The sequence below is a fragment of the Miniopterus natalensis genome, chromosome 15 (genome assembly GCF_054644295.1).
Source record: "Miniopterus natalensis isolate mMinNat1 chromosome 15, mMinNat1.hap1, whole genome shotgun sequence".
NCBI lineage: Eukaryota > Metazoa > Chordata > Mammalia > Chiroptera > Miniopteridae > Miniopterus > Miniopterus natalensis.
In genome coordinates this window covers 1,190,665-1,218,214 of record NC_142095.1, presented here as the reverse complement: position 1 = coordinate 1,218,214, position 27,550 = coordinate 1,190,665, and the positions used below count along the sequence as shown (strand labels likewise).

The 27,550-nt window shown below is 54.0% G+C and overlaps 1 protein-coding gene across 1 annotated transcript in view; it reads right to left on the bottom strand.

The window, feature by feature from the left end:
* CNTN4 (contactin 4) overlaps window positions 1-20,323 on the bottom strand; it is a 371,545-nt gene extending 351,222 nt beyond the window's left edge. The window contains exon 1 of the mRNA XM_087824678.1: window positions 20,298-20,323. The gene's annotated coding sequence lies outside the window, so the exon portion shown is untranslated. The remainder of the gene's footprint in view (window positions 1-20,297) is intronic.
* Window positions 20,324-27,550: the final 7,227 nt, after the last annotated feature.

The following is a 27,550-nucleotide window of genomic DNA, read 5'->3' as shown; positions in this document are numbered from 1 at the left end:
TACTGTCACATTCAGGACGTTGGTTTTTTTGCCATTTATCAGCTCCATTTGCCGCTTTTCCCTGAGCGGCCCCCATCCACAGAAGAGCGCCTGGTGATTTCATTCCTCCTACCTCTGGCTCTCGGGGGCCCCATGGGGGTGATTAAATGGCTTCTCAGTACTGCTCCTTACGTTTGACTCTTCCCAGGAAGTGGGGCGGTTCCCCTGGGAACCCCGGATGTGGTACAAAAGAGCAAAACATCACCATCACTGGTGTCTGGGCTGAAAGCAGTCGGCAAGCCCTCCCTCCCCATCTGTGGGCGTCTCCTGCACCCCTAACCCCCGAGGTCTACGGACCAGGCCTGCCTGGTCGGTGCTGATCCCAAGAAAAGGGCGCGGAACGTGTCCACTCGAGGAGCTGTTACTCTGCCCACAGACTCGAGAAGGACGTCACACCGGAGACCGTCTCTAACGGCACCTGAGCAAAGCAGGCTGGTGGTCCTGCCTGGAATGGGACTGGAAGGCGAGAAAAATGATCTTGTCCCTTTTTCCACAGGCAACGGAAATTATCATTTTGGAAATGGCAGAATGCGAATTTTAATAAGTTAACCAACATGACATCATATGGACTCCAATGGGCATTACTCACTTAAGATAAGGGGCAGCTGGAAATAAACTATAAAAAATAATTCCCGTGAGCTTTCATTTTTTAAGCTGAAGACCCCACATGGCCGTTCTGCTCCTGAGTGCAAATGCTGTGGTGACGTCCGTCTGTTGCAGTGACATCCGTCCTGAGTGCAAATGCTGCGGTGACGTCCGTCTGTTGCAGTGACATCCGTCCTGAGTGCAAATGCTGCAGTGACGTCCGTCCGTTGCAGTGACGTCCGTCCTGAGTGCAAATGCTGCGGTGACGTCCGCCCGCTGCACACCTATGATGAGTCGAGTGTGGTGTGCAGCACTTTGCAGTGGTGGCTTATAAACGTGTGTAAACCCCCTGATCAGTACCTTCCTCATTTTCACCCTGCCTGTGCCCACTAACTTTGCAATATAAACCTCTACTGTCCCGGGACCTTCACAGTCTCATGGTCTTTGGGCTGCTCCACCAGGTGAGCGAGCTCAAAGGCCACCTCAAGGCAGACGGCACGTGTCTGAATTGATATGATCATCTGACAGGTGACCCAAAAGCTTAGCACAATGTGAAACCTGCCTGGGTCACTCTAAATTACAAAAACAAACCTCTCAGATTAAAGCAGAATCAATAAAATATACCCAACCCAACCCAATTAAAGAAGATCGAAGGTATTTCAGTACTTGGGGCTGAAATAAGAGAACAGATTCACCAAATACACACTGGGAGGGGATGTGGCGTTTAATTGGCACCCAGAGGTAATCAGTTAAATGTTAAAAAGTATTAAATATCCATTTCATAGAAAAGTGCATTTGTCCTTGACTTTGCTTCTCTCTGGTCCACGTTACTAACACATCATAACACAATATAAATGCCACATGTCGGCAGTGTCCCAAGGTATCTAGTTGTGCGAAGGAGAGACATTAGCATTCACCGACTCATTTACTCTCACCATCTTCTGATAACTATTAAGTGCACTCATCAATCCTCAAAAGATTTGCACAAACGGGGTAATTTTACCTCCGAGCACAGCCCAAGAAACAGTGGATGCTCAGAGCCAAAGGTGCAGAATAGCAGTTTGTACGACCAGTTTTCCTGAATTACCTCCAGGGATAAACCCCCACCACCGACATGCTGAATGGGAACCATGAAACACCTCCACCCTCAGACGGGCGCTCGTGGTTTCAGGTGAGCAAGGAGACCGGGGCATCCTGTGGCACGAGGTCAGTCGGAGGGAGAAAGGCAAATACTGTGCGACCTCACCCACAGGTGGGATCTGAAAAGGCAGATGCGGGCTGGGATGGCGGTTGCCAGGGCCGGGCTGGGGGCTGGGGGCTGGGGAGAGGCTGGCCCCGGAGCGCAGACCTCATCTGTCCACCGCACCCTCGCCTCCTTCACTCAGAACGCGGCCTGCATCACCTGCTTTTCACGGGCAAGGCTGACCTAACCTGAAGCACAGCGATGTGAAACGCGCCCCTGGAACGTACGGAGCTGACATTTCCTGTCCATCGCAGACACAGCAGGATGACCTTAGTCTGTAAGAGCCATTTCCCGTGAGAGCTCGAGTTTTATTTTCTGACGGATGGGGCCCTACCAGGGAAGTGACCTAGGTTCTGTCTGAACTCAAGGACGGCCTACAGTTATTCTGACTCGGTGGCTGTGGGCACTGTGAAAACATCCCTCATCTCCCAGGCTCTAGTTTATTACGTCACAGGTACCCGGTTTAGGAACTTTTTTTTTTTCATTTTGGCAACTATGTGACGCAGGGTGACAAGCAACTGGGCCTTTGAACTGATAACCCACGTATTTCCATCTTCATGTACCTCATGTTGTGGGGCAAGAACGGACCTTCCAATAACTGATGCCCACATGGTACAGGACGCAACTCAGGCTGCTGGGTGGCACCTGAGGACAGATGCCATGGTTACTGCCCCCATTTACATGCCAGGGACACTCTAGGTTTCTTCCCTTTTTTTTTAAAACAAGGAAGCAATGTTACCCTTTACATTTCTAAGAATTATAGTCTCACAAATCACTACCACAGCTCTTCTCAAATACAACTCTCTAAAATATGAGAAAATGCCTTCAATAAAGATGAACAGAGAGCTTGTGAGTTCTGTTAAACTCTCTGAAACACCAGCATACGTGGGTGAAAGAATACCGTGAGGGGGTCCACAAGGCCCACGGGGAAACCCGAGGCTGACCCGCCATGGATTCCTGGCCGCCACGCCCCCTCCTGCGGGCAGTTCCTCCTGCTGCTCCGTGTGTCTGTTGGTAATTCTTTCAGTCACCGGTGAAACGGAATCCAGCACAAACTGGAATAACCAAGATGGAAACATACTGGTTTACACAGCCAGGTCTGGGACTGTTCTGGATCAGATCCAGCTCCACCCAGGAGCACAAGTGACAGGGCCTCCCTTCAGCATGGGAAGACGATGCCAAGAACCTGGGGTGACACCCTCAAAACTCCAGACACACAAGTAAAGGGAGAAGAGAGTCTTAGAATGAGCAGGTCACCTTCCCCTCTTAAAAGTCAGGATGGGTTTCCCCCAACTCAACTGTCTCTCCAATAAGTGAAGAAAGGTCATGAAATGTCTTACTTCTGTGGACCGGCTCTTCTCAGGTCAACTGTTTTTAATTCCATCAGCTCCCGCAGGATGATCTTCCATGAGACAGGAAGAGGCAAAGTCGTAAAAAGAAATGCCGGCTTCATAAGACACACACTCAATTTTCACAGGAAAACCATGAGAAAACAGTGAGGCTTTACATCTAATTCTGGAAAGTGACTTTTAATAAATCAAAAGATTGTGAAAGGACCTGGCCGGTAATACATTTAAAAAGAAAAGGAACCCAAAATTGAATAATTCATGAACCGAGGCACCCGAGTAATTTCCTGAAGTTCCCTAACAACACTCCGAGCCGCACTACACATATATTTACTTTGCATCGTTAGAATATAAATTTTTCATCCTCAAGGGCTTTCCTTTGTCTGTTTCAACTTCACAGAAAATCAGCAAATATTAAGGATAATGTAACTACATGAAATTTCCCTTGAAGTAAAATCTATGTACAGTTATGAAAAATGCAGAAATCAGACTTTTTAAAGGGGACGGAGAAACACTGAGTTATCCTTTCGAGAACAGATCAAGCCTGGAATGTGCAGTCTGCTCCCTGTCACACTCTGAAGATCACCATTATCTTCCTACAGGCCCCCTTGTGAGCAGCAGTCATAAAACGCCTGGAGACCAAAGCCGATGAGACAATGACACTTAAGAAATCTGAAGAATTATGGGGGAAGGACTTCACAGAAAATGCCCTTTGATTCCAAACAACTATAATATAAAGAAGACTAACCAGGTCCCCCCTTTTTGCCTCTAGAGAGAAAAGAAGTGCAGATAAATAAAGCTAGAATTAAAAACAGAGAAACTGGCCCTGTCGTCCAGAATCAGGAGCCACCAGAAGTCCTGAGTGTTGTTATAACAATGAAGACCTCTTATTGTGGAAAATCCCATCCATTATGAAAAAGTATGAGTTTTTTGAAAAGATGAACTTCTTTAAACTCCCAGCTGGAGAGGGAAGAGGCCCACTGCCGTGGCCGCCAGCCAGCCATGCTCGGCTCCTGTCCAGGGAGTGCGGGAAGATCACGATGACCTCACAGTGTTGAATTATGATGAAACCTCTGAGGACGCTGGAGGGAAAGCCAGGTGGCAGGACTGTGGAAACCAGGACAGTAAGTCAGCTGCTCATCTTCATCAGGAACTTCACCCATTATCTCTGTCTTCTTCAAAACAAACCTGTTTCGGGTACCAACTGCTGGACACCACCCAGCAATGTCACATTACCGTGGATCACCGTTCCTCCTGTTGCTGTGAGTTCTGGCTCAGCGGGCAGCTGTCCCTCTGGGCCTGCCCGAAACTGCAGTCGGATTTCAGGCTGACATGACCTGGCGGCGTGGCCGAGCGGGCTCCCAGGTCACCCACACATCTGGCACAGGGATGGGGTGGTGGGAACGGCAGCTCGCCAGGTGCCACCCTCTGTCTACGTGGCCAGCACGGCTTCCTCAGCACGCTGGTCAGACTTCTAACCTGCAGTGGCTTCTCCCAGGGTGACCGTCACAGAAGTCCTGCTGCGGGGACTGGCTGCACAGGCCAGTCTGGGCTCGGAGTGGAAGGCGACCACGCGGCCATCTCAGCGTCACAAAGCCACCGGGGCCGCGTGTCCTGACCCGAGTGAGCTCGCGCGGGCCGCCCGCAGGCGTCCGCGGGCTGGGTGCCCTCCGGGCCACTCCCGCTCGGGTGGCGGCCAAGCCGAAGAGCGGGGCTCGGCTGGGGCCCGTGAGCGCAGGGCAGACCCCTTGGCGCCCCCCCCGGCTCCGCCGCACCGCTGCTGACTCCGCTCAAGCGGTTTCGGGGGCTCGGCAATGGCAGCCGCGTTTACACACAGGCCAGTTCTGAACCACCTTCACTTCAGAAAGCGTCCTCCCCGCCCGGACTTCACGGTTCATTCACAAAGCGACCAGAAATGCATCTGAAGGGCCCTACCCGCCCACCCCGAGGTGCGGTGGGCCGTTCTACCGAACCCTGGCTGCGCCGGCAGCTGGCGCGGGAGACGGTTCAAGGTCCTGGGGCCGCCCCGGCAGGTGGCGCGGGAGACCCGTTAAGGAAGCAGCTTCGAGGACGGCGGGGTGCGGGAGGGGCCTCCCGGTTCCCTGCGGAGTCTGAGGCCATGCTCCCAGCAGGCCGGCCGGGCCGCGGTCAGAGACCCCTGGGGGCGAGCGAGCGAGCGAGGCTGCGGGTGCTGGCGGGGCGGCCATTCCCGAGGCGGGAAGAGCGCACACAGCGGCCTGGCCCCGGCACCAGCAAACCCGGCGGCTCGGTCTGACGGCTGCCCGAGCCAGGAGGGTCCCTGCCGCAGGCTTCTGCCCGAAGGTCAGGCCAGCACCTGCCAACGATGCAGGCGCCAGGAAGAGGGGCTTCCAAAGAACGCGGGGCGTGCCGGGCGCGCAGGGCCCCGCCGCCCCGAGCGACCCCCTCCGAGCTGCGCCCTCGGGGGACGAGGCGGCCCCGGCACCGCCCGCAGCGTGTCGGACGACGGTCCTCTGTGGTTGGCCGCCGCGAACCCGCCCGCGCGGGACCGGGCTCCGCTCGCCACGGCCCCGCGTGGGCCCCCTTACCCAGGCGTCCTCCGGGCGCTGAGCGGCGGGGCGGGCTCCGTTCCCAGCGTGGGCCCGACCTCCCGTGGCCGGTGGGCTGCGGGGACCCCTGGCGGGCACGTGGAGAGGCCCGGGCTGCCTCGGGCAAGGTCCCGGGTGCCCAGGAGCGCTCTGGACGCGCAGCCGCGAGCCGCGCAGGGCACAGAGGGCAGCCCGGCGCCGCCCTGCAGGGGTCACGGGCGCCCGCGGGAACGAGCCCACTGCCCGCCATGAGCGGACGGAACCGGAGGCTCGGGGAATGGAACAGAATGAAAGGCATCCGGCGGACTCTGAGGATGGCCGCGGGGCAGTCGCTGCCGGGAGTCCCTGTCCACCTGTGACCTCAGCAGGTGCGGCCACCCCTCGGCCACCCTGTGGGGACGCTGGCACAGGGCCGGGGACCCCCGGGCAGCCGGCGCCCCGCGGGTGGCCCCAGCAGGGACCGGCCCCGAGGAGATGCGACTTTGCCGTCCCGTCCCCTGATGAGGAAAGAGCCAGGGGTTCGCGGGGCGGGGAGCGGGGAAAGGGCGGCGGTGGGCGCGCAGGTGGGCGCGCAGGTGGGCACCCCGCGCTCCTGGGAGGGCAGCGCGCTGACCAAGCCCGGGCACCTCCGCAGCGTCCCCGTGGGGAGGGAGCTTCTCCCCTGGATGCCAGCCCCTCCTGAGCCACCCTGGAGCAGACCTGAAGTCCCGCCGCTGGCAGGAACCGCGGCGCACGGAAAGGGGGAGACGCGCGGGGCCGCGCCCCCGAAGGCTGCACCCCGCGTCCGTGCCACCAGCCCCGCGCTGGGCACCCAGCGGCCCGGTGCCATTTCGGTCTCAACAGCCACGTGCTGAGGCGCCAACAGCCACGGACTCCGGGGAGCCAGTAAATCTCCTTAGTTAATGAGGAGGTCGGTCCCCAGGACACTAAATACTGAATCAATATTTCCTCATCATAAGGCATAAATCCACGGGAAACGCAGACCTTCCTTACTGCCCAGAAAGTGCAAAAAAAGGTGTCAGGTAAAGGAGCCAAAGGCATCCCTCGGGGTCACGGGCTGGCCGACGCGCTGCAGAGCCACTGCAGGGAACCCCGGGCACAGGCGAGGAACAGTCGCCTCCCAGTGCGACCGACGCAGGCAGGACATCCCAGGACACCGCAGGGACGGGCTTCCCACTTCCCTCCTTCACATGGGGCCGCGGGCTCCGACCAGGTAGAGATCAGCCTCCGAAGAAGAGCACGTCCACTGGGGACACCGAGTGAACAGGTTTATACTCGACATTCGAAGGGCTGTAGTCGACTCCACGGTCAAGGGATGCTGGTGGTGAGAGAGAAGATGCACGGCAGAGGGGCTCCTGGTAACAGTCACAACCAGACCTACCCATCGGGAAATCCTAAGTAGGGTGGGGTTTTAAAAACACACACACACAAGACCTGAGGGACCGAGGTCTCCACAGAAACCTGTGCAGGCCAAGGCCTTGGGAAACGCATGCTTCCAGGAGGAGAGAACCCTCTTCTGGCCAAGAATGTCCTCATAACCCAGAGTCCCCGAGCGAGCACCACACCAAGCTGACCGAGGCCGGGTTAAGCCTGGGTGCCCACGCACACGGCCGCTCCCTTGCCCCGGCGCCCCTCCCTCTCACAAACCCTCGGTGGGTATAAAACTACCTGACTTCCGGCGCACTGGGTACGCTGCACCCTACACAGGCGGCTCCCCAGCCTTCACCGCGAGAGCCTCACGCGGGACGCCTCCCACTCGCCCTTCGCACTCTGATGGGCCGGGGTTTTGCCTTTCGGCTTATCTTCCTGGAATTGTTAGGTGTTTTCCTGGATTCTAGGCTTTGACTAACCCATGTCTTAAATTCTTTTGTTTCTGTATCTAAAAACTCACCAGGCCTTATCAAGGCCAGAATCACCCACGTAGCTTCCTCACACTCTCCCCACTTCACTTGCAGTCGGGGTGACCCTGGCTGTGACGTCAGGCTGCCTGGTGACCCCAAGCCCAGCTTTGATGTAAGTGGGGCAGGATAAGAGCTGTAAGTCTGAAATGTTAACACTTACTCTTAGCCCCCAAACACAAACTAATTTCTAAGGAAATCTCTGATAATAAATCATCCTGTGTCAGCGACTAATTACAGTCCATGTCGCACTCAAAAACTACAGCCTCTCAATAAATCTTATGAGGTGTCTGTTCAGGACCAGGGAGTTGTGGGTGGCGTGGGGGACAGAGCGGCTCGTCCAGGACCAAAGATATCTCAGCACCTCTGAACAGCCCAGGGGAACAGGTTGGACCCACCATGCAACAGAGTGAACTTCTGTTAACCACTAAGGGCCACTAAAAATGGATTCTAAAGTCTTGAAGACACTGTAAAGTGTGATCATTTCTTCAAAGGGCAATCTGTAGATAACTATAAAAGTTACAGATGTAAAATGCACTGCTTTTTCCTAAGAAATTCCAATTCCTTGTGGGTTTTTTTGGGAATTTATCCTGCAGAAAGACTCACATATGTTTACAAAAATAATGTTTATAGTGGCAGAGGCCTGTAGAGAAAAATGATGTGAGCAGGGTCCTAGCCTCTGGCCTTGGAGTCGTTGCTGCAGCAAAGAGACAGCCTTGGACAGAGCAATGAAGACCAACACCTAAGGTTCATCTTCAGGTGAAGGGAGGACCTTTCATGCCACTGTTTTCATAGCCAATGTCCAGATTTCTTTTTTAATCGAAGGAGTATCTTAACATACATGTGCTCCTATACAAGAAACATCTCTGGAAAGATAAATAACAACACAGCCTCTAGGAGGGAGCTGGCGGGAGGTGAAAGAGGGTTGCTCCGCTCTGACCAGGTGCCTTTCATACGATTAAAATGCACACTCACAGACATATAACCTTTACAGGAAAATAATTAAAAACACAAGGGATTGTAAAGGCAAATGGAAACAGAAAGTTCAGGCGCTGTCCAGGGAAATTAAACAACGGGAACGGCCAGTCCAATCAATCAGGACCTCAGGTCCCACGTCCTCAAGACCAGCCCTCCCTCCTCTCTCCGTTCCAGCACCTCAGACGGAGGGCGTATGCACGAGTCCGACAAGCTCCAAAATGGGGGCTCTGCCAAGTCATAAGCTGCCCATTTGCTTAAATGCTTCCGTGAGAGAGACGAGTTCTACAGGGACCAGTCTTACAGCCCACGCAGCTGGAGGGCTCAGATCCAGGCATCGGGCTGGACGGCCGTATGCTCACCATGCCCAGCGCTGCACTGACTGGTGAGCCTCCAATAAGGACTTGAGAACAAAACAAGAAAGAAAAGGAGAGGCGGGGAAGGGCTGGCAGGGGAGAGTCATGCTATTAAAATTCACAAAACCAGTCTGCCTAGGGCTTCCAGTGGCTGGAGGTAGGAGCTGGCTTCCTCCAGCATGGGGAGCCTCCCAAACCCACCCCACGACTCCAAGACGTAAGCTCGCTAGACAAATGTCCACCACCCGGCCTTAGACAGAGATCCACGTCTACGACGGTCAGGCTCATACTAAAAATAATGCACTTTCTATCACCTCAGCGTCCCCCGAATGCCCTAAATGATATGGACGTTAAACATGGTAAACACTGGGGAAATGTGAAAGGGGCGTCTCCTGTTTAATGCTCTGACTTGAACCCCCCTACACGAACCCCATTCCCAGTGTCAGCTCCTCTACACCAACTCCACCCACAGCGATCACCCACAAAAGCCCCGGTAACCCGCCGGCTGAGGCTCTCCTAACCAATGGCACTTCGGTCACCCCCACACAGCCCCGCTCGGTGTGCCGAGCTCTCCTGCCCCTTCTCCCTTCGGTGCTCTGCTCTTTGCCTGGTTCTCCTTCCCCTGTGATGTCCTCAGGTTTCAGACCTGAAAATGCACGTTCACCAAGAAGCCTGCTTTCCTCGGATCTGCAGTAGGTCCTTCCAACGCTATTTCCCGTCCCAGCACCCTCCTCCTCTCCATCAGAGCACCCATTTGTTTTAATTATCTGTATTTTAAGTACTACTTGTTTACTTTTTCCAGTCTCCCCACGGGCACTAACCTCCAGAAGGCAGGGGCCACGCCTGACGCCTCCCTTCCCACCCTAGGCACCTGCCATGGCCCTAGCACCTAGTGGCCCTCGTTACCTGAAGGCGGAATGGATGCAGGACGTGAATTCTAGGAGGACATTCCATTCACATTTTTCTAAACGGTCCCACTTTGACTAGAAGACCGGAGCCACACCTAGAAGCTGTAGGAGCACCAATCTGCAGGGAGCTACAAACTCCACGTGGGACTCTCTCTGCCACTATTCACTGTACTCAGCATTTATGAAACTGGTGATGTGTGAGGAAACATCACTCGTGTTGGAGCTGGGAAATTTGGTACCACCCACCGCTCATCACTCCACAAAGCCTTATGGCAACTTGGCCAAGGACGTCGCAGAGTCCTTTGGAAAACAACGGGAGGACCTTTTGTAAACAGGGGAACAGGAATCTCGGTGTTAGTTCCTGGGTTCTCCAGAGAAGCAGACGGACAGAGGGTGTGTATGGGCACGGGCCTTACTGCTGGTAGGCGTCCCTCCTTCTCTGGACGGTCTTTTTCTTAAGGCCTTCAACTGAGTGCACGTGGCCCACCTACACGGTGGATCTGCTTTATTCAAAGTCTCCTGCTGTAAGTGTTAATCTCACCTAAAAAATACCTTCCCAGAAAACAGCATCATCTGGTGTTTGGCCACATATCTGAACTGCAGCCTAGCCAAGTCGACATGTAAGACTGGCCGTTATATTTGATTAAAAAGGTCCTGTGTTGTCATTTTCATGTTGCTCAATGTATCTTCTCTGTTGAAATGAAAGACACACAGCTGAAACGCTATCTAAACATTGTAACAAGATGCGGAAGCTGCTCTTTCCACAGGAAACATCAGGTTCCAAGTGATGGATAAACATTCGTTTGGACCCAGATATAAATCCCTTTCCCGAGTTTTATGACCCATGGTCAGTCATTCTTTCCCCTTTGCTCAAATGTGTGGTCAGAGGAACAGGAATCTATCAATCTCAACGTTCTCTACATGCTTAGTGACACTTGGAAGCCAATCTGCATGAAAAATACATTCACCCAGTGAGTTCCGAGTATTCAAATACACTCAGAATAATGACTATATCATGTAATTTACATACGCAAATTACCCACCGACTGTAACGCTAAAAATTCTGTTTACATTCAGACACCGATGTTGGTGTGAGCATTTTTCTATTTTGACACAGTTGTTAACAGTGGGCCTGCCTTCCCAAGGCCCGATAATTCATAGAGATTTGCAGTCCTTAATGTGGTCTGAAAGCAATGTGTACAAGTTAGGTTTTAACCACATGCTGATCGTTAAACATGAAAATTGCTGCCTTAGGGAGGATCTGAACTGATTAGGGGCCTGACAGTGGTGGTGTCACCGGGTCTGTGACTCAGTCTCCCCGAGGCTCAGTTCTCTCACCGAGGACCTAGGGGTCCCCACAGCACCCAGCTCACAGGACAGTTACAGGTTTAAATGAGATAATACAGCAAAAGCATTTAGCAATGTGCCAGGGTCGTCGTAAGTATTGTATCCGCATCACTGATGATGATTGAAGTTTACTTAGAAAACCCATACACATTTTTCTCATAAAATGTCCACAATGGCTGGGAGTATCTCTTCCTAAAAAGAAGTTTCTATTACAATCAGGGGGGAAAAAGATACCTGAAAACCTATTCTAAATAAAAATAGTACATGAGACATAGGTAATTGGAAGGTATGAAGCCATAAATCACTGGGTGACATGAACACGTTAGGACTAAATTCCCCCAAATGTATCCAAAGACCGTCCCACTCCATCTACGCCCTGAACCCTGTCGTCCTTCATACAATTATTGGGAAGCTTTAAAAAAATTCCATTTCCAAGAAGCATCCTCACTCAGGACCAACTGAAGCAGTGGCCAGGGCTGAGGGCCATGGGCACCAGGTGTTTGGTGGGTGCTGGGGGGGGGATGGCTCCTTAGTTGCTACAGACTGAATGCTGGCGTCCCCTCAGAATTCACAGGTTGAAATCTAATCCCCAAGGTGAGGGTGCATGGAGGCTGGGCTGTTGGGGGGGGTGATGAGGTCACAAAGGTGGAACTCTCACAATGGGATTCACGTCACTATAATAAAGACCTCAGGGCTCCCTCCCCTTCCTCCACCGGAGGACATGGGAGAAGGGGACGTCTGGAACCGGAAAGTGGGCCTAAGCAGGCATGGGTCCCTGCTCGCTGACTGTGGCCTCTCAGCATCCAGACTGCGAGAAATACGTTCCTGGTATGCATGAGCCGCCAGCCTGTGGTTCTGAGTGACAGCAACCCAGACGGACGCAGACATCAGCCAAGCACACCTCAGAAATATGCATTTCACAGTGGACGTGGAGAGTCAGAGAACCCCAGTGCAAGACCTGCTTCAAACCCGAAATTCCCTCAGCTCACTCCTCCTAGGAAATGTGTTAGAGGGGATCCCTTTCCATCCAAGGAACTGGTATTCAGAGGAGCACGCCCCAGTTGCCACGCCTGGCTGAGCAGCAGGCACCCAGGAGTGATGTCAAGTCCAGTCCTGAAGCTCTTGCATGGACTCCGCTGGCACCGCTGGGGCAGGGCTGGGAATCCTCACCTTCCTCTAAGGCCTGGGGTTAGAGCTGACCCTCAGGCCTGTAATGTGCCCCGCCCTCCACACTCAGGGTGGGGCGGGGCTGGTGGTCCTGCCTGACCTGGGCTCCTGCAGTGCTTCTAAGGGAAGGTCCACACTGACATCAAGGTCCTGGGCGAGTTTCCTATATCAAGGACATTCTGTTCTGAACTGTGGACTGTGGACTGAGGCCTGGCCAGCACAGGCATTCTTAGTCAACGAGAAAAAGGGAACCAAACATCAAGGATCAACAGCCAATTCACCTAATTCTCACTGATGAGTAATGAGTGAAATTATCTCCAGATCTAAGGGAACAGCGCCTCACTCCCTCTAGCTACTCAGCCAGGGTAACAGTGGTCATTGGGGAGGTAAAATCCATCCCTATAACTGGATTTCTGTGGCTCCTTCTAACGTCTATACACCTAAAACGGCAGACATGGCAGGATCTCCACCAGCCCTTCTACTGAAAGGGTACATTTGGGACTTGAGTGGACACTTGGCTTGGTGGTCAGAGCCTCACTTAGGACTGCAGTACATGGTGCCTCTTGGCCATAATCAAATGGCAAAGAATGCTGGGCACTAACGGTGGGAGCCAGCAGTCAGGCCAACTTCCAGGAGAGTCACAGGTTAGAATCTATAATATGTAAATAAGTGGATGGAGGTCGGTCATGAACTAAGATTCTGATGGGAGTTGGCTGAGTAGGTAGCAGGGGAGGAATATAAGTCACAATGGAAAACAGTAAAGAAGTTCTTATTGTACGTGTTAGAAATACAGAAGGAAACATAAAGTAATTAAGACGTCTAAGTCCTGAGGCTGAACGATGAACTGTAAACAAAACAAGTAACCCAAGTGTTATTTGACTTCTGTAAACAAACAGTGAACCTACACACAGGAGGCAGAGACACATTCAAACAAACTCAACAATGTTTCACTCTAAAGGTTACACAGATGCACAGGAAGTAAAGTAACAGTGACCTTCTCTCCAGATGTGTCAGCCTCCTTGGTGGCACATATTAACAACACGCCAGTCCAGCCGTCAGGGCTGCGCCCGCTAAGCTGTGAGATTCACAGCACCCACGGACACGGCTCTATGGAAGAAACACAAATGCACCCCAGTCCTGTATTACAAATTTTAAAAATTTTCTAACATTTCAGTCTCCTTGGACTGAAAGCAACTGGACAGTTAGATTTCTGCTCTGTGGCATGTGAGTGTCCCCCCCACGCAGGGAAAGGAATGAACAGAAGAATCCACTGTTTCCTTCTTGTTAACAAGGAAGAGTCCTGACCATGGCCAAGACCACGTCTCTAAGGGAAACCTCAAATAGCATCACCTGCACCTCGGCTCTGCCCTGTGGTCCCAGACAGCATTGCTGACTTCCTTGGCTGCCACGCCGCCCGGGGGGATGGCATCGTGGCCCACAGATGAAGTCACCACATGGGGCATTTTAAAGAATGACATTCCACCACACGGGTGAGCCTGAATAAGGCACCAGGACAGCAAGACCGAATGGCAAGGTCAGCTCTTTCAGGAATGGTCTAATCACCTGCCCGCTGTAGGCTGTGCATGTGGAATCGGCTTGCTGTGGTCTGCACAACCCTGCAGGGACCCCCCGCTACAGGGTGAGAAAAGTGGCCTGAGGAGAGGTCACAGCCTTGGTCTAACCTGACAGCACGCAGGGGTGGAGCTGGCATGGGAATCGCCAGCCCCCAGGCCTCCTGCCTCGCACATCACGCTGAGCAGCATCCCCACCTGTGCGGGCTGGCTCCCAGCCTGAAATGGGACTCGGGATTCCCGGGAGAGCGTCACATTACGTTCCTTCTCCTAAGAGTTAACCTTCATGTGGTGACTGAAGGAGCTATATTAGAAGAAAATTACTGAAATTTGTAAAAGCTCATTAACTCATAAGAACAAGAGGCCATTGCTTTGAATAATAGTGATGATGTTTTTAAAAGTACTCATCTCCGTTGCGGCCCATAACACAGGCGACGAGGCGCTGGCAAACTGGTACTACTGGAAGGACCGAGCAGTGTTCACAGAAGATGAATCCACAGTAACCCGGTTACCATGCACGCACACGTCACCTCAACAGTACCTACAGTGTCACTGTGATGCTCAGAAAGGAATGAAAGCAGGGACATACTAGAAACTGCAGGTTGGATTCCAGTCACTAATGGGCGAGACCTCAGGACAGAGAAAGGCACCTGTGTCCAGGAAAGGCTGTGTTCTCAGGGGCAGCTGCTTGGGACATTTCTGCTCTGCAGGTAGGACCCCCCTCCCACCACCGCACACAGGAAGCTTCGGGACCGTGATCCTGCTGGAAAGTGCACACCAAATACAGGTGAGGATATTAGCAAAGCAGTGTGGTCCCACTTCTACTGCAGGTCCATCCCACTCGACCCCAGTTCCTCTGTCAGGAGATGGGGCGGACAAGGGCTATGAAGGTGGGTGGGAAAGGTCCCTGTGACCCTCCTCTCATCAAAGGGGGGCCTTCAGCCCTCTGCTCAGAACACGCTCACTGCTCAATGCCCTGTGAGTGGCTCTGTGCCTGACTTTCTGAGTCCACAGGCAGGAAGAAGCAGTGAGTCCGAGTGGCTAGTTACAGAGCAGATGGTCACTCGGGGTCTGTAATGAGCTGCCATCACACCGTCCCCTGTAACGTTGACTGTGAACAAAGAAACAATGTTCTGCGTGGACTGCGAAGGTGATGACACAGGGCTGATCCACAGGGGCTCTGTCCACACTGCTCGCCCTGAGTTCAGGTTCCACATTCACAGCACCTTGTCAGGGAGGCCTCACTGACTTACCCCACGGACTTCACCCCACAGATTCCACACACGGCCATGGGAAGGGCTGAGAATATGTTCAAGACCACAGCTGGTGAGCGGCCCACGCTCCAGCCTGAACAACTCTCCTAAGTTCATCATGGGGACTTGGTGTCACCTGGAGGGAAATCATAGTCCCCCCTATTCAAGGGGAAAGGAATATATTTTACGTTAACAACTACTATCGTTGGGTTAAAGACAAATCTCTATTTTTAATTACTTGGTTCCAGCAATTCGAGATAACTGTGTTTGTGCTATAACTTTTCCTAGGAATTAAAATGTCACTTAAGTACACCTGGCCTCTTCGAGGATGTCACTCACCTAACTAAATACCGTAAAAGCAGGGCTCGGACTCCCGATTAATTCACTAATCCACACAGAGTCTGGAATCGATAGCCGGCTAATGGCTTATCAAATGAGGCCCTAAGGACCAAAATATTCATATTTGCACTTGAGAGCTGAAGAGCTACACGAATGCCGATGACAATACACATTCACGAAGCTCAAACGAAGGCCGTGGGCCTAGGCGCAGGCCTCACAAAACGTATCTGGGGGTTGAGTCCTGGCTCCTCCTGTTTGGTTTTCTTCCCCTTCGACTGGACCCATCTCAGCGCAGGCACACCCGTAACATCTGCTCTCCTGAAATTTCCATGACAAGCCTGCGAGGCACGGGCCGACCAAGGCTTTTATTTGTAGGGCTGTGCAGGGTACAGAGTATTTTTATTCACAGGATCTCGGCCCAGAGGTGGAGGACATTCTAGCAGTGATGACAAAGCAGACTTCTGTGCACATTTCCAAACCTCAGGACGAGGAGGGAACCACTGGTGCTTCTGCCCCTACCCTTCATTTTCTCTGGAAGCTGACTCCCTCCCCAGAATTGCACCCCTTTTATTTCATTCATCCTGAAAAACAGGTATTCTGACGCTTATCAGCAGAGACTGCCCTCCCCTCATATGGAAAATATTTTCTCTTTCCCAACCATGAAAATCGCTGGCTCTGGCTTTTAATAAGCAAAAAAAACAACACCCCTAAAACCTTGTCTAAAAAGGAACTAATCTTACAGCCAACTCCTGTCTCTTCAAGTTTTAACATCAAAAACATCTTTTTAAAATATTTCCTATCACTGTTGTTGACTCGTTTGTTCCACTTATCACAAACTCCCAGTGATATCACTGCTCTATTAACATTTATTTCTGAGTTTAAATGTATTTTTGGTGCCTGCCCTGTCTTAGGCGAGAGTCACTGTAATATCAGTAACATTAATTAGTCCGGTAAAGGGCTGTTACTGGCTGCTCGAGAGGATTGAGGGGCTGTACTGAGTACTTTGCATGCAATATCACACCATCTTCCAGTGCCTTTAGGCACCACTGCCCATCGATAAACTAAGTGACTTAATTTACGCTCTCTCCTAATTATCTGAGCAACCCTACAGAACGCCTGTGATCCCATTATACAGCCAATGATACTGAGACTTGGGAAAGGTGGCTACTGGAGATCACACGCAGGTAACAGCTATGAGGAACTGAATTTAGATCTGGTAACACGTCTGTCCGACTTCAAATTTTCAACCCTCACTCGTCTCAGGGCCTGGCAAGGTACTGAGGGACAGGTGAAATCACTTACAATACAGTAGGCAGGGCAACCTACCACCTGGTCCCAGTTAGCCCAGGACTTTCCAGGTGTTAACACTGAACACCCAGCATCCTGGGACCCCCTCAGTCTCGGGAGAACTAGTAAGATTGGTCCCACTTCGTGGCAGGTGCTATGTCTGTGGTGTGGAAAACCACCACCAGGGCCAGAAAAAGAGCTCAACATGCGGTAAGTCCCGGCCAATGGAATGGAAGCCAGATCTGAAGACTCCTGGGTCTGGGCACTGAGCACCCTCAGGTCTCCCTCCTTCCAATGGCTTGACGGGGACCAGCAGGGGACCCTGGTGAGGATGGCAAGCGCAGACTGGGTGCAGACTGTCTCTGACCACACCTTGGAGAAGGCTCCCAGAATCACCCATATGGACTTTACATGAAATTCATTTACTTCTTATCTGACCCAGTACACTTTTTGGATTGGCCTGTTACAGCTGCTAACCTGTCCAACCTAACGCAGCCCAGCTCTGTACCTACACACAGGTGTTAGCCAAGTGCACAGCTAAGGAAAGAGAGGCTCATGGGAGTCCCGGGAAGATGCTGTCCAACATGGTGACTGTGGTGAGTGGTGGGGCCACATCCGGGTCCAGGTGAAGCTGCTCCAAGGCAAACGCCCTCTGTCCCCCCACACATAATGGAAGGTGTCCCTCCCTCCCTCACTCATCTACTCCTGGGGTCTTACTCTCAGGCCAATTAAAGCCACATTTTTTACATCTGTACATCCCATCTGGGACAGCTGGGGTGACTCCTGGACCACACTCCTCTCTCAGCCTCATCCCACCCACATCCGAGCCCACTGGTTACAGGGCTCAGGCTCCTGGCCGTGCTGCAGGTGACACAGAACCAGGGGTGATGGGTGGGACGGCAGAGCCAGGGGTACAGAGAGGAAGATAGAAAGTCCCACACCGCCAGCGATGTCCAAGGTGGGGGGGGACACTCCAGGGGCTGCACAAATGTATCTCCCGGACACAGGTCAGTACTGGAACTGCCATTTCATAATGTCTTCTGTATTTACCCTTCAGTTTCTTCCTGTGTTTTACAAGTAGTCTGTTGATATAACAGGATGTGTGTATAATTTATAAACAATCTTTTGTGATGTATGGCCAAATTTTCTTCTGATACTATAAGATCAAAAAAATATGAAGACCAGTATACCTAGGTAATAAATTGGGCCCCTTCACCAGACGCAAATTGTGCCCTGGGAAATAAGACCTGCGAACCTCCCGCGTCTGTGTACAGCTTCTCCCTGCCTCCCATAGGGAACTGCTTAACTCAATTTAAATCACGTAAAAGCCTGTTGTCACAAAAATTAAATGCTTCAGATAAAAAGAGAGACTGAGACTAAGGTATAACGGGCCCATGTCTTCAAGCATAACAGCAGATCCAACAAGGCAAAGAGTCAGAACTGGGGGGTGTTGGTGGGGGGGTCTGCTGAGCAGCTTAATTCTTCAGGCTATTTGGGTTACCTTTAGTTTTTAAGATCTAAAGGAAGGAACAGACGTCCCGTGTATCTTTCAGAAGAAAAATCGTGGCTGAAACATTTAGTGGGAAGAGGGCAGACTGGAAGCCCTGCTTCTGAATAAAGGGAGAGAGCTAGTGAAACACACGGGTGGTTACCAACCCAGCGTCATGGGAAAGGCCCAGCGGAGGACCCACCAGAGCAGAGCCAGTGTGGAAACAGGTGTGTAAGTGACCCCCCCTCCCCCAGGTAAAGGAACAGCAAGTCCTCACAGGAGCTGCAAACAAGCAAGTCTGCTTCTGTCCAGAGTCCCACGTGGCTCTGACCTGCCTCTCAAGTCATTTCTCAGACAGTCTCAGCCCCTCGTTTAAAAGGGTCTGTTTCCCCAAGCTCGGCACCTACCTGGCAGGGTCCAGGCTGAAAAACAATCGGTTTACACCCTGATCCCTGCTCGTCAAGCCGCACACAGACACAGACCTCCACAGCCTGCTCCTAGGTGGCAGCAATATCGCCGCGGAGCCCGTGTCTGATCCTCAGGAACCTGACAGACCCACGGCCCACGGTGGAGACGCAGGCCAGTCTTGAATGAGAAAAAGACGAGCAGCAAAGTTAAGGGGAATGTGGATTTTCTCATGAACGCCACGAAAATCACCCCTGAGCGTCTGCTGCCGGCACGTGGCCTTTTCGTCCCGCCTGGGCCGGGACAGAGCCAACTTGCGGTCGGCCCAGAGCAGCGGCTGCTGCGGGGAGCTGCCCGGTGCAAACCCGGGGCCCTGGGCTCCTACCCGCCTAAGGGACGCGACCGTCAACCCCGGACAAACACACCAGCGATGGAATTGTGCCCGGACGTCTCCAGCGCCCGTCGCTGCAAAAGGCAGGAGCCTCCCATGAAATTCAAAGCGAAGCCCCTCTGACAAGCACGTCCCTGCTCCAGGTGGAGTCCAGCAGGAAACTAGAGAAAGTTCCGCGAGCATTGCTCCCCCCAAGCCCCTCCTTGCAAACGAACCGCCACCCCCACCCTGAGGCCCCTACACTCAGCCCCCCCCCCCCCGGGGCCGTCACCCGCTTGCCCTGCACTCCCTCCGCCGCCTTCGCGCCGCAGACGCGGGGACCCCGCCAGCCAGCGGCGTCCTCGGGCTCCCGTCGCCCTAAGGCCCCTGCGCGCTCGGGCCGCGCTGAGCCGCCGAGGTTCTCAGGCACCGGACGCCCCAAGTGGCTGGGAGACCCGGCGCCCGCGTCCTGCGACCCTCCCGTCCACACCTGTCACCACCAGGGGACACAGACGCGCGGCACGGAGGAGACACGCACGCGGGCCCGCGCCCTCCGCTCCCAGGGCGCCGGGGGCTGCGTGTCGGCGGGAAGCCCGGCGCGTCCGGGAGTCAGGGTCGCCCGAGCCCAGGGGCCCCCGCCTCCAAAACAACCGCCAATGCGCCTGAAGCGGCTGGAAATGAACGGCACCCCCCTGCCCCAGCTCCCTGGGAAGAGCAGGCTGCGGTTCCAGGACCTGGAGGGGGGCTGGCACGCAGGGCGCCCCAGAGCCGCGCGTTCCCGCACCGCGGTCCCCGCGGCTCCTCCGCCCTCAAGTCCCCGGCAACGCAGCCCAAGTTCGCCGTCCGCGCTCCGGCTGCGCCGGCCCAGCGGGGCCGCAACCGAGACGGGCCGCCGGCGGGCGCCGGGTGCGAGCCGAGGTCCCCGCGCAGGACGGGCTCCGCGCCCCGGCGGCGAGGCGGCCTCCAGGCAGCAAACTTACTTCCAGCCTGACGAGCCGGGGGCGGCCGCGGGGAGCGACGGCGGCCCGGCCTCCTCCAGGGTTCGGGTTCGGCCGGCGACACGCGCGCCCTGGGAGCCCGCAGGCACCGGCTGCCCCAGGTCCGTGCCCTGTCCCCAAACCCGGCGCCGGCCGCAGCTCGCGCCCCACTCACCTCAGCACCTGCGCGGCGCCGCCACAGCCCCGCGCGGGCACCGGGCACCGTCTGCGGGCCGGCGGGAGGCGAGCGCTGCCCACTTGCCACCAATCCGGGTGGAACCGGGGCTCCGTGTGGGGCCGCGCTCGCTCCTCCTCGCGGTCTCGGCCGCTCCGAAAACCCGGCGCCGCGGCTCCAGCTGCCGGCTCCTCGCGCTGGAGGAGGGCCGCGCGCAGGGGAGGGCGCCTCGGAGCCGACGGGGGCGCGCGCAGGGGACGGGGGCGCGCGCGAGGGAAGGGGCGCGCAGGGGAGGGGCGCGCGCAGGGGAGGGGAGCGCAGGGGAAGGGCGCGCAGGGGGGACGGGGCGCGCAGGGGAGGGGCGCGCGGGGGGACGGGGCGCGCAGGGGAGGGGCGCGCGGGGGGACGGGGCGCGCAGGGGAGGGGCGCCGAGAGGTGCGGAGGGGAGCGCGCTGGTGAGGGGGCGCGCGCAGTGGAGAGGGGCGCGAAAGAAAAGCGCGCGCGCAGGGGACAGGAGCACCGGCAACGGAAGGGGGCGCACAGTAAGGAAAGGGGCGCGCGCAGGAGAGGGGAGCGCACGGAGGGGAGGGACAGCGCGGAAGGAAAGGGGGCGCACGGAGGAGGGGGCACGGGGGCAGGCCGGGAGCGCGCGGGGGCCTGAGCATGCTCGGTGCGCGGCCCGGAGGAGCAGCGGCGCGGGCCCACCTGCCGTCTTGCCGAGGGGAGACCCCCCAGGCAGGGAGCGCAGAACCGGGAAAGCCGCTCAGCCTGAGCCCCAGGCACCCGAAGATCTACCCAGTTCCCAGCCAGGTGCAGACGTGCTGCTCAGCGACTGGGAAGATGCCAGGGCGATGCCGCCTTCTTTGCAACACGCATATCCGGGCCCAAGGAGGCGCGACTTGCCCGGGTCCCCAAACCTCTGGCCCCGGGGAGATGCGGGATCCGGGACCTCAGGCGCCCCAGCCAGGGAAACCACAGCCTGCTTTGGGGCTGAGAATTGCCGAGGCCAGAGGGTGAGGGGTGAAGGGACGACAGTGAACTTGGGAAGCTGGAAGAGGGGCTTTAGGAGGGTTTCGCCTGCCTGTCCTCAGGCAGAGGACACTGGCCTGACCGGCGGTCTTCCCCACCGGGAGGCTCGCAGCGGTTCAGGGGACTGGGGTGGGGCGGAGACCGTCGGGACGAGCTAGTCCAGGGTCACTTTGCCGTGTGCGCCTAAGGAAAGCTTTGTTGTCCAAACGCATGTGCTTTTTGTACAGTGACGGTGCCATGGTCGTTGTACAGTGTGAACCTGTTCTCCTGCAGAAATGGCTCTCCTCACCCCGCGCCAAACCTCAGGGTAGTGGCAGAGATGGGCCCAGAGCCCCACCCAGCCCAGCGTCCCCGCCGGGCGCAGGGAGGGTGGGCGCGGGCGGAGGCGCTGGTCCAGGCGCTCCCAGCCCCCGGGCCGCGGGCGCCCCGCACAGGCGGAGCCCGGGCTGGCTGCCCCGCCGAGCCTGCAGCCCCACGCTCGGCCTCGGCCTCGCCCTCTCCACGACTCGCAGGGCTGCCCTGCAGTCCACCCCCCCTTAGGCTAGTAGGTGTTCACCGCAAAACTATTTTTAAATTACTTTAGTAAGCAAGCAAACACCCAACTCCCACAAACAAACAGCTGCCCTGTTAGTTCACTGGTGTTTTCTGTGTGTGCTTAATCCCTACGCTGGAAGTGGGCAAATTCAGACGTGGAGGGAGGGATGTGGTGGTCAAATCTCTTACTACTTGAATAATGCTAGGGCAGGAGCTTTTGGTTTCCCCCCAGATTTCTTGACTGGTGAAGCCTGGAGAGAATCTCTGAGCTTCCCCTCCCCTGTGCGTGGTGTTTCTCTCTCGGAATTTTTTTACTTCGCAGAACTGGAGTGTTGGTAACAGTTGTTTTTCATGATAAATAACTAGTTAAGATGAATTGTCTCCACTCACTTTGAAGGTTTTTGTTTTTCTGCCAGAACCATGACTTGTATTGTTTCTGGGATTATTTTTCTGCAGAGTCAAATTAAAAATAAAAATGCATGATTTTCAGTAAAAATATGTAACAACTGGCTGGCCAGAGGATCTCCAGAAGATAATTCCTCGTGTACCTGCACTCTTAGCCTGTTCCGGTAAAAAGTGGAAAGAGCGACAGCTTCTCAGAGCCACATTTCAAAGGGAAAAGGAAGCAGCTGCTGAGCTGGCCCAGAGGCCCCACAGAGAGCAGTGCCCAGGTGTCGGCCCAAGTCCCTTAGCAGGGTTTCTGAATTTCAGATGTAAATGTGTTGTCTGTCTGCTTCCCCTTGGCCCCTCCCATATGCTCCCTGCTGAGAAACTGGAAAGGACCAGAACCTAGCCTCAGGCCTGCAGCTGGGAAACCGGCACCTGTGTGGGGGGACAGAGCCCGGGCATTGAGGGGACACCAGTTACACATTAAAATAGGAGGCATTTTCCTTTCCACCAACAGGGCCACAGGGACCAGCACCTAAGCTTGACCAGCACCCCCGCCCCAACATTCCCCAAGAACATCAGCTATTTTGAAGGCAACCGATAATCCAGTCCCATTTTCCATCCTCAGGGGGACTTGGCTCAGCTGCCACCTCTCACTGAAGCTCCCAGGAGGACCATCCTCACAGGTGTGTCCCCGCATATTGGACCCTGGCTGGGCATCAGGTCTTGCTCAGGGAAGCAGTCACTGGGATTCTCTGGGGGGATGTTCCAAAGGAACCCACTAGTGATGCAGCTGTGAGTTCAGTGCCCCACCCTGCGTTGGGCTGGGCATCAGTGCAGGAAAGAGCCACAGCTTCTCATTAATCTGCAAATCGTCACCATCGTAAGGCAGTGCAGAATCCCCCTGTGCATCTGGCTCAGGTAGCATGTAAGCAGAGAGCTGCAGTCCCCCCTGCACCCCCATAATTATCACACATACGTGAAGTTTACCTCCAGGTCTTTCGATACAGGAGCGTCTATGTGGACACGAGGTCACCTCCTACACTGATTAAATCAGTCTAAACAGGTCTGATAACTCTTACAGGAAATCAGCACTGAAAATGCTTTGACTTTTTGGGGACAAGGGTGGAATGCATCAGGTTAGACTCAGGATGTAGCAGCTCCGCCGAGTCCAGAAGGGGCACCTCTGTCCACTCTGTCCCTCCTCCCCACACGCCTGGGAAGGGAGGAGTAAGCACAGGGCAGGCCAAGGGAAGCGCTTCTTCGGGCCACATTGATCGGAGGCCATGGAACCAACTCGCACACACCACCCTCTTTGTTCTCAGTGACCTGAATGAGACCAGTGCAGGGGCCCTCCGCAGCTCCCTTCGTGGGACTGACAGATCTGGAGCTTAAAAATAAGGCCTCGGGAAGAACTGTGGCCGCGTGGTGGGGTAAGGACAGCTAGTGCACAAAGCACAGCGAACGGCCAGGAAGGCTGCGGCAGGGCTGACAGCCAGAGTCAAAGTAAAGTAGAAGCCGACCCCCAGCCCACACCCCCAGCCAGCGGCTGGGAGATGCCCCCGAATTAAAGCTGCTGAAGTGGAAACGAACCCGGCAGCCCTACCCCCTCCACACTTTTCATACAAAATGCAGAAGTTCCAGAGGCTTTCCCTTTGCAGAAGTGCTTACAGGTGGCTGTCCTTGCTCACAGCAGCCCTGTCCCGCAGTCCCTGTGAACACGAGGCAGGGGATCCCGAGACCTTTGCCACTGGGAGAAATGAGGAGCCATGTTCCTGTGGGCCTCTGGGATGAGGTTTTCTTTAATCAATAAAGAACCTTGATTTGTGTGTTTCTGCTTAAAGTCACCTTATTTAATACATGTTGTGGGTTCATTAACACGGAACTCAGCCACAGCCCTGTACTCATGCCTGCACCAGGCTTACCTAACAAGCACACGCGTTTTCCCTGGAAGACACAAAGCAGTCCTCCTGCCCTGAGGAGCCCTGGACAGCATCTCAGCACTGAGTTTTGGGCCACTGTAAGTGACAAGATCGCCAATAAACAGTCCAAAATCTGAAACATGTGGCACCAAACAGACTGCAAACATGGGAGCTCTTTACACTGTGAGAGAGAAAACAGCAAGGCTGGGCATCACCTTTTCAGACTTCAGCTAGGAAAGCTCAATTCTTCACCGCTCTGCCTGTGTCCACGTATGACCCACTGAGAAGTGTCACGGGTGTTGACACTGGGATCGCAAGTGAATTTTAGCAAGTTGGCAAATCTGCAAATACGGAACCTGTGAGTAACGGAGAGGCCTGTGCCAAATATATCCCCTAAATGCCAAGCCACATGGGTCCATACGGTGAAAGGACTGATGAGAAACCTCATCTAAAAGGAAGCGGGGCACCCAGAAGGGGGAGCTCTTGGGCCCTGCACGACCTAGGACCCCAGCAGGAAAAACCACCAGTCAGTCAATACTGCCCTGCCCACCCCCTCGCCCTTTCCTCTCCTCTGTCTGGAGACTTGTGTCTGGTTTGCATTAGACGGCAAGCCCTGAATTGCAATTCTCTGTTGTCCCCGAATAAACCCCTTTTGCTGGAGAACCATCTGGCTGCCGGTGTTTAGGGTCTGCAATGGAATGTGACTCGCTGCACAGACGCTGCACAGTCAGTCATTTCAGGAACATACCAGTGTGAGGAAAGCGGTACTCGGTCCTATAAGGACTGTCTCCTGCCAGCTCCCTCAAGTATATTAAATGTTACACTCCCGTAGGGGTTTTCTGTGTATTTGGTGACTGCTGTTACTCAGCATTACAATTCATGATGCTGTTCACAACGTAAGATCATCTCGACGACGACTGAGGCAAGGTTAAAGGTAAAGACGGAGGAAGCCCTGTAAAGTGAGGACAGTGTCTTCTTAGGACCTGAGGAACCTGGTCTGAGCCCCTGAGCAATGTCACCTTGGATGGGAACCGAGACTGATAATTATTTGTGCAAAGCTGGATGCAGTCCATGGGCTGAAACGACTCCATCGGATTCTACCTATCAAATTTTTACTCTATTAAAGGGACTGTGAGGGTAAATGGTTTGGATGTGAATCCTTCGAGAACACTGTTGAAACTGAGGTCTCAGCCCATATCGGGAAGGGCTGTAAGATGCCCCGATGGGCCGTGTCCTCTGGTACCCATGCCCTTATCTAATGCCTTTCCTTTAACTCCTGGCTGACTTGTCCAGCCACTGTGACTGCTTCACTGAGGTCATGGATGTCACTTCCAAGATGAGGTTACACAAAACACTGTGGCTGTGATCTTGGGGTCCTGTCTCTGAGATCGCCAGTGTCCATGCTGGGGAGGGACTCACTCGGTCTGTGGAAAGGACCACAGGGCAGACACCCCGGCTGGCTGCATCTGTGGGCATGTTCGCAGTGGATGCTGAGAATGCCCCGCAGCTGAGTGAGCGGGAAGCAGGCTCTCCGGTCCAAGCACAGTCTTGAGAGGACCGAACCACCTGCCAGCAGCTTGACTTTCAGCCAGAAGCACCCCCACAAAGAAGACCTAGATTCCAAACCAGCAAAAACACTGCATAGTCTATTAGTTTAAGCCCCTGTTTCCTTGTAATTTGTTACATAGCAATAGGTAGGTAATGCGCCCCGAGATGTTCTGATCGGATGGGCTTGGGAAGCATGTGGTTCATAGTCTGCTCTTCCGTAAACCCTGATATTTGGAGAAGAAAGAGCTACAGAGAAACTGCAGTTCGTCAAACCATCTATTCTTCAGTTTTTCTAAACAACGGATATTGTATTCACATAAGCATAACTGCATGTTTTCTGAAATGCTTCCATGCAGTATGTGTTGCTTGGATATCATTTTCTTCACTTACAACGCGTCCTGAAATTTTTTTCCTATCACTAAGTAGTTTTCTATGCCCTAATTTTAAAAAGCTGCTTAATATTCCATTTTAGATACTACAGATAAATCAATTTTCAATTGTTGAACATTTAAATTCTGTATCTTCCACCAAGTTAGACCACACTTTGATAAACATATTGGAGTTAACTTCTACACACATCCTTAGCCATGTCCTTAGCATAACTTCCCAGAACTTGAACTACCAGCTGAAAAGTTCTATGAGTTCGCTCATTCTCAATTATCAGGCTCTTTTTGGTAGATGTTCACGGTGTCCGGTAACTAAAGGTAGGTGAGGGCTGCATGTCTTATTCTCCACACCCTCAGAACAATGTGGTCAACTAACGAAGGAGGAGCCACGGCAAACCCTGCCGGTGCAGGAGCACAGCAGCGGCCAGAAGGCTCGGCCGTTACGAGAAGTGCGAGCTCAGCAGTCGGCCCCAACAGCCCCTGGCGGGAAAGGGCCACGGGGGCAGAGGCAACAGGGCTGCGGGCCAGGCTCAGCTCACGCTCTCACCAGTCAGGCGGCCAGTCCCGAGGCTGGTGCTCCGTGCAGGAATGACTGCAGTCACGCAGGGGGCACCGACCCCGGAGCCTGGGCTGCAGGGCCGCCAGGTTCTCAGGCCTCCTTCTGCAACAGCAAAATTCACCCAATATTTCTAGTTGGGCCCCGTTTTGAGCAGCGTCACTTCACCAGTGAGCAATCATCACTGCCTTCAATTAGGCCAATTAACAAAGCTTTTATCATTGGTCTTAAATAAAGTTAATTGAATCTCGTGTGGGTTCTGATAAAGGCTTTCAGATGCTAAGTACCGGCCGCTGGAAAGACTGTCCTGATGAGGGAACTACACATACTAACCAACTGGAGCAAGAGGGCAGGTGAAAACCCGCACACACGCGCACACGCACACGCACGGCCTTTGGCTGTGCATCACACTATTCCAACAGGCTTACGCACGTTGCCCACAGCACAGCAACATTACGCAGTTTAATATGATGTTTATTGATTTTGCCAAATTTTGGGTTAATTTACTCTCTCATCAGTGGTGTGTTTTCTTGGTTCCTTGTACACTTGCTGAGGAATGTTATTTCTCTCTTTTCTACTTTGTGGACATGAAGAGCTTCTCTTTTCTCTGTCAGCAGTGAGGCCGACTTCTCACATGCGCTTGTTATGCCCCTTTAGGAAACGCCAGTTGTGCTCTCTGTCCACTGACTGCAGTGTTCATTTCCAGCCCAGAGATGTCCAGGTGTTCAGTATTTTAAAATAATAAAATTTTCATCTGTTGCAAATATTTCTGCTTGCTTTCTAACTTTAGAAATACACGTATATTTTATATTTGCATATAATGTAATGCAAATAACATTATACCCTCAAAATAACATGGTGTAATGTTATACTTTTTCCTTATACTTCTAT